Source organism: Zeus faber, assembly GCF_960531495.2.
Source record: "Zeus faber genome assembly, chromosome: 11".
NCBI classification, from domain to species: Eukaryota; Metazoa; Chordata; class Actinopteri; order Zeiformes; family Zeidae; genus Zeus; species Zeus faber.
In genome coordinates, this window is record NC_137205.1 from 5184962 (window position 1) to 5196619 (window position 11658).

Consider the following 11658-nt stretch of genomic DNA (forward strand, 5'->3'; position numbering starts at 1 on the left):
GAGAGTAGGAACTTTGAATGTTGGCACTATGAAGGGTAAAGAGAGAGCTGGCTGACATGATGGAGAGAAGGAAGGTAGATGTACTATGTGTGCAAGAGACCAGGTGGAAGGGGAGTAAGGCCAGGATTATCTGAGCCGGGTACAAACTGTTCTACCATGGAGTGGATGGCAGGAGAAATGGGGTAGGGACAGTCTTGAAGGAAGTATATGTCAAGAGTGTTTTGGAGGTGACGAGAGTGTTGAACAGTGATGAGCATGAAGCTGGAAATTGATGGGGTGATATTGAATGTGGTCAGTGCATATGCTCCCCAAGTTGGGTGTGAGATGGAAGAGAAATAAGAATTCTTTAGTGAGTTGGATCTAGTGGTGGAGAGCGTCCCCAAGGGAGAGAGAGTGGTCGTTGGAGCAGATCTCAATGGGCACATTGGTGGTCTGTAGGATATCACTCCGGAGGCCAAGAAGAGGAAGAGAGTGAAAGAAAAGCCAAAGATAAAATGGTGGAAGTTGAAAAAGGAGGAGTGTTTCAGTGGTGGAATTTAGGGAAGAGGTAAGGCAGGCAATAGGTGGGAATGAACGGTTACCAGATGACTGGGAAACAACTGCAGAAACAACTGCAACTGCAAAGAAATGGGATTGTCAGAGAGATGAAGAAAGTTGACAGGAGTGCAAGCTGATGCAAGGCGGAGAGAGAGATGGCAAAGAAATGGTATACCACGAGTTGTATGAGAGGTTGGACAGTAAGGAAGAAGAAAAGGACTTGTACCGATTGGCAAGACAAAGGGACCAAGCTGGGAAGGATGTACAGCAGGTTAGAGTGATGAAGGAAAATTATGGGAATGTGCTGACTAGAGAGGTTGAGAAGAGAGTAGAGTGTGTAGAGTGTCTAGAGTGTGTTGAGAAGGTGGAAGGAGTACTTTGAGAAATTGATGAATGAGGAAAATGAGAGGGAGAGAAGAGTGGATGATGTGGGGATTGTGGATCAAGAAGTGCAGAAAATTAACAAGGATGAGGTGAGAGCAGCATTAAAGAAGATAAAGAGTGGAAAGGCAGTTGGCCCAGATGACATACCTGGGGAAGCATGGAAATGTTTAGGTGAGATGGCAGTGGCATTCCAAACGAGACTGTTTAACACCATTCTGGAAAGAGAGAGGATGCCATAGGAGTGGAGAAGAATGTACTGGTACCCATCTTCAAGAATAATAAGACGTACAGAGCTGTAGTAACGACAGGGGAATAAACGTGATCAGCCACAGCATGAAGATATAGGAAAGGGTAGTGGAGGCTAGGTTAAGAGGAGAGGTGGGGATCAGGGAGCAGCAGTATGGTTTCATACCAGGAAAGAGTACTATGCAATGATTTGCATAGATGCAATGTTTGCTTTAAGAATGCTGATGGAAAAGTACAAGGAAGGCCAGAGGGAGTTGCACTGCGTCTTTGTGGATTTAGAGAAAGTGTATGATTGGGTGCCGAGAGAGGAAGTGTGGTATTGCATGAGGAAGTCGGGGGCGGCAGAGAAGTACGTAAGAGTGGTACAGGATATGTATGAGGGCAGTCAGATAGTAGGTAGGTGTGCAGTAGGCGTGTCGAAGGCGTTCAAAGTGGAGGTGGGATTGCATCAAGGTGCAGCTCTGAGCCCTTTCTTGTTTGCAATGGTGATAGACAGGTTAACAGATGAAATCAGGCAGGAATCTCCATGGACTATGATGTTTGCCGATGACATTGTGATCTGTAGCGAGAGTAGGGAGCAGGTTGACGAGAGCCTGGAGAAGTGGAGGCATGCATTAGAGAGAAGAGGAATCAAAGTCAGCAGGAGTAAGACAGAATACATGTGCCTGAATGGGAGGGAGGGCGGCGAAAAGCTGAGAATGCAAGGAGTGGAGGTGGAGAAGGCGGATGAGTTCAAGTACTTGGGGTCGACCATCCAAATCAGCGGAGAGTGCGGGAGAGAGGTGAAGAAGAGAGTACAGGCAGGGTGGAGTGGGTGAAGAAGAGTGTCCGGAGTGATCTGTGACAGAAGGGTTCCAGCAAGAGTGAAGGGGAAGGTCCACAGGACGGCAGTGAGACTGGCTATGTTGTACGGTTTAGAGGCGGTGGCTCTGACAAAAAGGCAGGTGGCTGAACTGGAGGCGGCAGAGTTGAGGATGTTAAGATTTTCATTGGGAGTGACAAGGATGGACAGGATTAAGAATGAGTACATTAGAGGGACAGCTCAGGTTGGACAGTTTGGTGGAAAAGTGGGAGAGGCGAGATTGAGATGGTTTGGACACGTGTGTAGGAGAGATGAGAGTTACATTGGGAGAAGGATGCTGAGGATGGAGCTGCCAGGCAAGAGGAAAAGAGGAAGGCCAAAGAGACGGTTTATGGATGTGGTGAGGGAGGACATGCCGGCGGTTGGTGTAATGGAGGAAGCTGTGCAGAACAGAATGGATTGGAGGCAGATGATCCGCTGTGGCGACCCCTAACGGGAGCTCCCAAAAGAGAAAGAAGAAAAAAGAAGAAAAAAGTCTTGTGATAATGTTTTACATAAAACATATATATATACAGTGTGTATATATATATATATATATATATATATATATATATATATATATATATATATATATATATATATATATATATATATATATCCAATAAAAACACATGATCGGTCATCTTTCAAATCCATTCTTGCAGTCAGGGCTCAATTTGTGCCAGATCCTATGTCCGGGACCTCCCATATTGGGACCAGCATCTATTTGATTGGATCCGACCCTCCGCACAAGCTGCAGAGGTGCGGCCCGAGCTGCGAGGCTTAGGCTTAAGCTTGAACACAAAGGAGAGATTGCGGGAGCAATAGAACGAGCTACGGCGCACAGGATCTGATCCTGGTGAGACGCAGGAGCAGCCCAGCCAGGAATCACCCCACAGAGCCCAGTCCCTCCAAGCAGTAGAGCGTTTCAATCCCTGCAGATTAGTCCCACAGAAGCGGATCAAGTGGCCTTCAGGTAGCAGCTAGAGCGTCTGAGCACAGTTTTATGCTGATGTGATCCAAATTGTAGAAACCACAATCGCAGGGGAGGCAGATCGGCAGCTTGGAACTATGACGGCTATCATAATCAGCTATGTTCCCGAGAGGTTTGATCACGTCAAGAGAGGAAACAACAAGCCAGCCTATCCGATGAACCGTAGAGCCACTAAGATACACAAGCTGCGTAAAGAGCTCCGGAGTCTAAAACAACAGTACAGGAAGGCTGGTGAAGAGGAAAAACAACCACTTGCTGAGCTACGCAACATCTTGAGGAAGCAGCCTAGACCCTATGCAGGGCAGAGTGGAACTGGAGATGGGGGAAGGAAAGGGCAAGGAAGCGTGCTGCTTTCACTTCCAATCCTTGCTCTTTCACCAAGAAGCACCTCGGGGACAAGCGCAACGGTAGCCTCACGTGTTCAGCGGACGATGTGAATTAATTTCTGCACAACACCTTGAGCGACCCAGAGAGAGACCAGGAGCTGGAACCACACATCTCCCCTTATAAGCCCACAATCTCCAACGGTTGAGTTTGTTATGAGAGAGCCCAGCTGGATGGAGGTTCAGCAGGAGGTGAAAGGAGCCAGATCAGCCTCTGCCCCAGGACCCAGTGGAATCCCATACGTTGTTTACAAGAGCTGCCCTCAGCTCTTTTGGCATCTATGGAAAACCCAAAGGGTGATCTGGCGCTGGGGAAGAATTGCTAACCAGTGGAGGTGTGCTGAGGGTGTATGGATCCTCAAGGATGAGAACTCCAAGACCATCAATCAGTTTAGAAACATCTCACTTCTAAGCGTTGAAAGCAAGATATTCTACAGTGTCTTGTCACGACGCCTGACGGAATTCCTCCTAAAGAACAACTACATTGACATCTTGGTTCAAATGGGAGGGATACCTGGAGTGCCTGGCTGTTTGGAACACACGGTAGTGGTTACACAGCTCATCAGGGAGGCTTGTGAAGGAAAGGGAGACCTCATTGGATCCATATCACACAAACCTGTCAAGCTTGCCCTTCATCGACATCATGTTCCCCAGGAAGAACATGGACCTTATCCTAGACTACTACGACAACTTCAAGTTAAGAGTCACATTTGGGTCTAGTACATCTGACTGGCATCGACTAGAGAAAGGCATAATAACAGGCTGTACCATCTCTGTCATCCTTTTCGCCCTCGTCATGAACATGATCGTCAAGTCGGCCGAGGTTGAATGCAGCTTGACCAACTCTGGTGTGCGACAACCCCCAAGAAGGGCATTCATGGATGACCTGACAGTCACTACCACATCTGTCCTGGGCAGCAGGTGGATACTCCAAGGCCTAGAGAAGCTCATCACTTGGTCAAGGATGAGCTTTAACCCAGCAAAATCAAGGTCTCTAGTGCTGAAGAGGGGGAAAGTAGTGGACAAGTTCAGATTTTCACTCTCCGGAGCCACCATCCCATCCATTACAGAGCAGCCAGTCAAGAGCTTGGGGAAAATATTTGACTGCAGCCTTAAAGACACTGCTTCCATCCAGAAAACCAGCAAAGACCTTGAGGCCCGGCTTAGCATGGTGGACAAGTCTGGGCTTCCAGGGCAATTCAAGGCCTGGATCTACCAGCACTCATTCTTTCCCCGAATCACCTGGCCCCTGCTCATGTATGCTCTGCCCATGACCACATTCAAGGCCCTGGAGAGGAAAATCAGCTGCTACTTGCATAAATGGCCAGGTTTACCACGCAGCCTGAGCAGCGCTGCTCTGTACAGCACCAGCAACATCCTGCAGCTCCCAATCAGTGGCCTCATGGAGGAGTTCATGGTGTCCCAGACCCGGGAGGCACTGCAGTACAAGGAATCCAGGGACCCGAAGGCATCCAGGTTCAAACAGGCAGGAAATGGAGCGCAGCCAAATCGCTGAAGGTGGCTGAGTCACGGCTGAGGCAGAAGGCCCTGGTGGGGTCCACAGCTAGAGGGCATGCGGGGATTGGCTACTTCCCAGCCACTAGAGTCGACAGAGCCCAAGGCAAAGAGCGGGGAAACCTCATTCAGGAGGCAGGCAGGCGTAGAGAAAGTACGAGCCAGCAGGATGGTGGGAATGGGTCAGCAGGCAGCCTGGACTAGATGGGAGAATGTTCTGCAGCGAAAAATCACCTGGTCAACATCTGAAAAGCAAACTTTCATCGCATCAGGTTCCTTGTTCAGGCTGTTAACAACGTCCTACCCAGTCCAGCCAACCTCCATCTCTGAGGCAAAAGTGATACACCTCGCTGTCCTCACTGTCCGGGAAGGGGATCCCTGGAACACATTCTTAGCAGCTGCCCAAAAGCACTTGGCAACGGGCGCTACCGCTGGCGCCACGACCAGGTGCTTAAGGCAGTCGCTGAGAGTGTGTTCACAGCCATCAACACCAGTAAGGGCCCCCACAGGGCTAGAACCATCACATTCCTCAGAGCGGGAGAGAAGCCCCACACTCAACAGAGGGCAAAGTCTGGTCTCCTCACCACTGCTACTAACTGGCACCTGGAAGTGGACCTCGGAAAACAACTTAAGTTCCTAGCCAGGATAACATCTACACGGCTTCACCCAGACGTGATCATTGTTTCTGATTCTGATCACCAAGAAATTGATCATGCTGGAGCTCACAGTGCCCTGGGAAGAACGCATGGAAGAGGCCAATGAAAGGAAGCTGGCCAAGTACCAGGAGCTTGTGGAAGAATGGAGAAGGCAAGGCTGGCAAACTCACCAGTGGAGGTGGGCTGCAGAGGATTCTCAGGGCGCTCACTCAGCATAGTGTTCACGCTGCTGGGTATCACCGGGAAGGCAAAGAGGAAGGCCATCAGATCTGTAACTGAAGCCGTGGAGAAAGCCACCAGGTGGCTTTGGATCAAGAAGGCAGAACCGTGGGCAGACGCTGCTGGGACACAGGCCGGGGTCTGATCAACCCTGGTCGGACCCGAAACACCCAGTGACCCCAGGTAACATCACTGACGATGTGTCCCAGCGCAGCTGCAGGATGTATCTCGCAACAGTTGCAAATTACTTAAGAATGTGGATTGCAATTTATGGATTGGTCTTGAGGGAAGGCTCTCCGCGTCAGTCCTAGATCAAAATGGAATAATGGCGGTTAGGTGTGAAAACAGAGAAGGGGTTTGCTGACCCAGTCTCGGCCAAGACAACAAAACAGAGCCATTTGGTCGTCTTCATTTGTCCATCATTTTCTTCCTTCTGTCAACTGGGGTGAAGGTCCACGTCCCTGCCTGGGGAGCATCCCAATTTATATCTTAATTGAAGAAGAAGAAGACTGAAGAATCTTCAATTGTCACATGACACACCACACTTCAACACATGCATACCCACACACACACACACATACACATGCTTTGGATGGTGGCCAGTGAAATGTGGCCTCTGCATTTAACCCATCCTGGCTTGTCCTTCCTCTGGGGGGGATAGCCAGGAGCCGTGGGCAGCATTCAACGACGCGCCCGGGGAATTGAATTGAATTGGTATTGAATAGAGGTGTTAGTAGATCCAGGATCTCTACAGGGTTCATACCCACCTCCTGTGAATCTCTGGGGGAGAGTGTCCAAAGAAGGCAATCCTGCAGTTATGTTCAAATACGTTTTTGTGGGCATTAAGCCGTATTGAGTTTGGAAGGTAACGGCAGATTTGTGTTGATCTTATATAGATAGATAGATAGATAGTACTTTATTCATACTCAGAGGGAAATTACAGTGTACATCAAAATAGGTTTATAATATTAAAGCAATGGAATAAAAAATATAACAATGAAAATGGCAATATGTGGCATGTGAAAATATACAATACAACCTCAAATTAACTGTACACAATGCAAATGGCAAATGGCAAACAAGCATACACCAAACATAATGACAAAACAAAGATATCCTCAGAAGATAACAGGAAAACAATAACAAAAATAAAATAACAATACAAATAAAATGAAATAAATAAACCAAATAAATTCAACAAAATAAATATAGTTAAACGTAAAAGCTTAGTTTGAAGATATTTCAAGATTTTTGATGACTTATGTTTACTGGCATCTCCGCCCCACCCAAACGGCCCCGGCCCCCAAGTGGCCCCCAGAGCTTTCCGACTCCTCTTCCATCTAAAGTTTAAAGTGCAACCACTCGACCGCCAGCCACACCGCACCAACATCAGCTGACAGCTAATTTCCCTATTGGAGGCGACGGAGATGGATGGGGGAATAGCATAGTGCTCGTGTGCGTGCGCGTGCGTGTGTGTGCATATGCGTGTGTGCGTGTGTGTGTGTGTGCATGAGTGCATCTGTGTGTGTGTGTGTGGTAAGTGTGTGGCGACGTTGTGTATTTGCGATAAAGCCTGCGAGGGTTTATCACAGCATCGAGGCTCAAGCTGAACACCGAGGTAATAAGTCCCGAGGTGATAAAAGAGAGAGAGACAGAGAGAGAGAGAGAGAGAGAGAGACTGATAGAGAAGGAGATGGATAGATAAAGAGAGAGAGAGAGACAGAGTACCTTACAATTGTTTTCCTTCTCCTCTGGATGGAGGAACACTGCACAATTGAGTAAATGTCTGAGCCATCAGTACAATAGATGTCCAAATCTGTTTTGAGGCGATGAAAGAGGAGCAGGCGGGGTCAAGGGTTTGGATGTGCTCACACAGATGCACACACACACACACACACACACACACACACACACACACACACACACACACACACACACACACACACACACACACACACACACAGACACACACACACTTTCATCTTCACAGGGCTGCATGTGTTTAGTTGACTCATGCATTTAGTGTAGCACGCTCACTACCTAAGAGGATGCCATGAACATGCTGGACTGGGGTTTCGCCTGAAATCCCCCCGACCCCCACCAGCCTACACACACACACACACTCTCTCTCTCTCGCTCTCTCTCTCGCTGTCTCTCTTTCTCTCTCTCATACACACACACATACACACCTCCTGCGTAAGATTCATAAAATAACCCGGCCGACAAAATGACTCAGTACGGACGGTCTTCCATTCCAAGGTTTGTATTTCTTTTTACAGTTTTACAGGTCATGTTTTATAATGGCCTGACGTGACATTTGGTTATCCGACAGAATAATGGCGGGACATTAGTTCATTGCGACATGCTATTCCAAAATGTAGCTGTGACAGGAGGGGCGGCGGGGGGGGACAGCGGAATTGAAGCGGTCACTGGTTTGATTGTTTTCTGCGCAAGACGTTAAACCCCACCCCGCCTAAATGTTCCCAACGAGCTTGTTAGGTGGCCTATTCCATCAATCAATGCTTTTACATGCGCTTAATACCCCAATTAAGCTCAATAGTCGATTTAAGGTAATAATGCAATAAAGGTGTTTACATGCATCTGGAATAATGGGATTACTGAATAACCCGAGGTTTACACAGCATAGCGTGGAGTAGTCGGACATTTTCTTGAATATGTCCCCATTCAGGTTCTTGCGCCCGTCCAAAAATCTCACGATATTAAGCTCCATCATCAAACTCAACACTCACTTCCCGATCGAAAGTGCACGTGTTTAACGGCGGTTGCCACGGTGTATGTTGTCTATCTGCCGAAACAACTCTTGATGAAGATAATCAGGGTAAGGTGTTTACATGACAGTGGAGATATTTGGAATATTTCCTTAACCCGATTGGGATAAACTAATTTAACTGTATGTAAAGGCACTGACTGTTTTGTTATGTTCTGATAAACTGGTGAATGAAAGGTTGTCATTGGCTAGAAATGGAATAGGCTGGCTAATTTGTATAATTTGTTTATACATTCATCTGTTTTTGGTTATTGGTGAAACAGTGTAGAACGACGACAAAGAAAACGCACAAATACCTTTTAGTTTACTTCAAAGATTTACTTTCCAATTTCACAAATTTTTGAGGTCTCAAATGGGCAGGAATTTTTAATTATTAATTTTTAATAAAAAATAAATAAAATAAAATTGTCCAACGGCCGGCCCATTAAGCAGGCGCAGCAGCCCATTGGTTCATTTTCTATACTGACACTGGGCTGACCAATCACATCTCTTACTAGGCCCCACCCCTCCCCTCCTGTCCTCTGTTTCTGGTGTCAGACATTGCAGCTCAGAGCTCTGTAGCTCCGCAGCACGATTAGAGTGATTTTTCTTTTTTTGTTGTCAAACACTCCCTTTTTATCTATCTATCTATCTACCTATCTATCTATCTATCTATCTATCTATCTATCTATCTATCTATCTATCTATCTATCTATCTATCTATCTATCTGTCTGTCTGTCTGTCTGTCTGTCTGTCTGTCTATTTGCAGCCTTATTAAGAGAGCTCAAACAGACTACTCCGTATGCGCTTTGTGATGGCATGTATTATAGCTGGACTGGACCATTGTTTTGTAATAGCTTATCCTGTGTGTGTGTGTGTGTGTGTGTGTGTGTGTGTGTGTGTGTGTGTGTGTGTATGTGTGTGTGTGTGTGTGTGTGTGTGTGAGCGTTATTTTTGAGTAACGTCCTCATTTTAAGAATATCCCTCCCATCTCTCTCTTTCTCCCTCCCGCCGTCCCTCTCTTTTCTCTGTGCTCTCGACAGCACTGATAGCTCTTCTATCTCAAACAGTGAGACTCTCCAGGCTACTCTCAGCAGTCATCCTCACTTAGTGAACACACACACACAAACAGACACACACACACGTACAAAATAGTCACATAATACATTTGCACATGCACACACCATCGCCTGCATTCTTCCACACAGCACAATCACATGAGACATTTGCACACTATTTGTACACACACACACATTGAGTCTTGGAGAAGAGGAAAGTGCACTGACATGCGCGCAACCAAGCAGTTGTTTACAGTGGATTTCTGGGAATTCAACCCGTTAAAAGTACTACTTTGTGACTTACTTCTTCCACGGGTTTCTCCATCAAACAAAGACACCTCCCTGAATTTGCCCTGAAGACACCTTTCAGAAGCAGCGTGGCTTCCCAGCGTCTTGCACAGCTGTGTTTGAGCTGCACATGGGCTCACTTGAGCGGATCAGCGTTAAAGGGATTTCCACCGGTAGGAGACGGTGGGCACATATTGCCGTCGGATTTTATCAGCAGAGTTTCGAAATGTTTCCACCCAGGCATTGTTAGAATGTTGGCCATCATTTATACAATTGTTCATAGCAAGTCCTTGCTTAACAAGTTATTATAGGTAGTCCTCACTTAACGACCTACCTGTTTAATGACTGTTCGGACTTACGACTAGCTCTCTGACCAGTCTGTATTGTACACTGCATACAACGCCACGGTGTGTGAGCTGCGTGCGCGGCGTCTCAGCGTCAAGCAGTTCAGTGCGTATCACCCTTTATACACTATATGCACTATATACACTATATATACTATATACACGATATATACTATATACACTACTGTATATACACTATATACACTTTATATACTATATACATTGTATACATCTTATCACGGTTCTCAGTCTCAGTCTTGTTCCCACAGTCTGTCAGTATTCACTACACTAGCGTTCACAAGGCCACGCCTCCTTACCGTGAAATAACACGGGTCCTCGCTTATCGACCAATTCACTTAACGACCTGGTCCTAGGAATGGAACTCTGTCATTAAGTGAGTAGTACCTGTATTGAGAAACTTTTCACTCTGCTGTAGCTTCTCACTGTGCTTAAATGCCGTCCGACGGGGCAAATGTCTTAAAATCTTAAGACTGCCTTGGAAACCCTTGACGCATAACCCTCTGTAAAATTGTCTGTTCTTTGGTTTTGTTGACTTAACATTTGGTACAGTTGTAATCAAGGGGTAGGAGAAGAGATTTGGTACATCGTTTTTCATGGGATCTTGAATATAATGGCGTTTTAGCCTTTGCTTTATTTCATCTTCCTTCACTCTGCCAGTCATAATAGTTATGTATTTCTTGATCATGGATATAGGATATAGGATATGACTGAACCATTCTGGGTGTCAGTTTTGGTGAAGGCTTTAAAAAAACAGGGCAGAGGGTACCAGTAGCAGCTGCCCGCATGTCATTTCGAGGCAGTAAGCATTTTGTAGAATTCAGTTACATGGAGCAGTAAATTGTCACCAGAGTGCGGCCATTTCCGGATGTAACTTTGACTGAGTGATAGCGTCAGTGGTTCATCCCCATGCTGCCAAATTCGGTTTTTGAGTTATTTCGTTATTTTTGTAGTCGCGTTCAATCAACAAATGATCATTCCTCCAATTAATGGCATGGCAAGGAAACGCTGTTTTGTGTGTTGTGGAGGAGGGGTCCTTTTTCACCCTTTCTCTCCGCCTTTTTAGTTAAGGCAGCTGCAGAGAGAGTGTAAGAGTGTAGCTCTTACACGGCAAAATTAATGAGGCACTGCATAATGACCTAAGGAGAGTGTCTGCGTGTGTGTGTGTGTGCGGGTAAATATTGGCTATTGGCTATATTGGTTATTTAGACAGGTTGGAGTAATTGATGATCTAATTTGCTGGAGCTGGGTGGAGACATTGAGAGAGCGAGAGGGAGAGAAAGAGTGGGGCAGAGAGAAGAGGAGAAACAAGGAGAGAGAGACAGATAGAGGGAGGGAGAAAAGTAGGAAGGAAGAGAGAGGGGAGTTAGTTGCTTGGTTTGGGAAAGCATGCAGAATACATTTTTG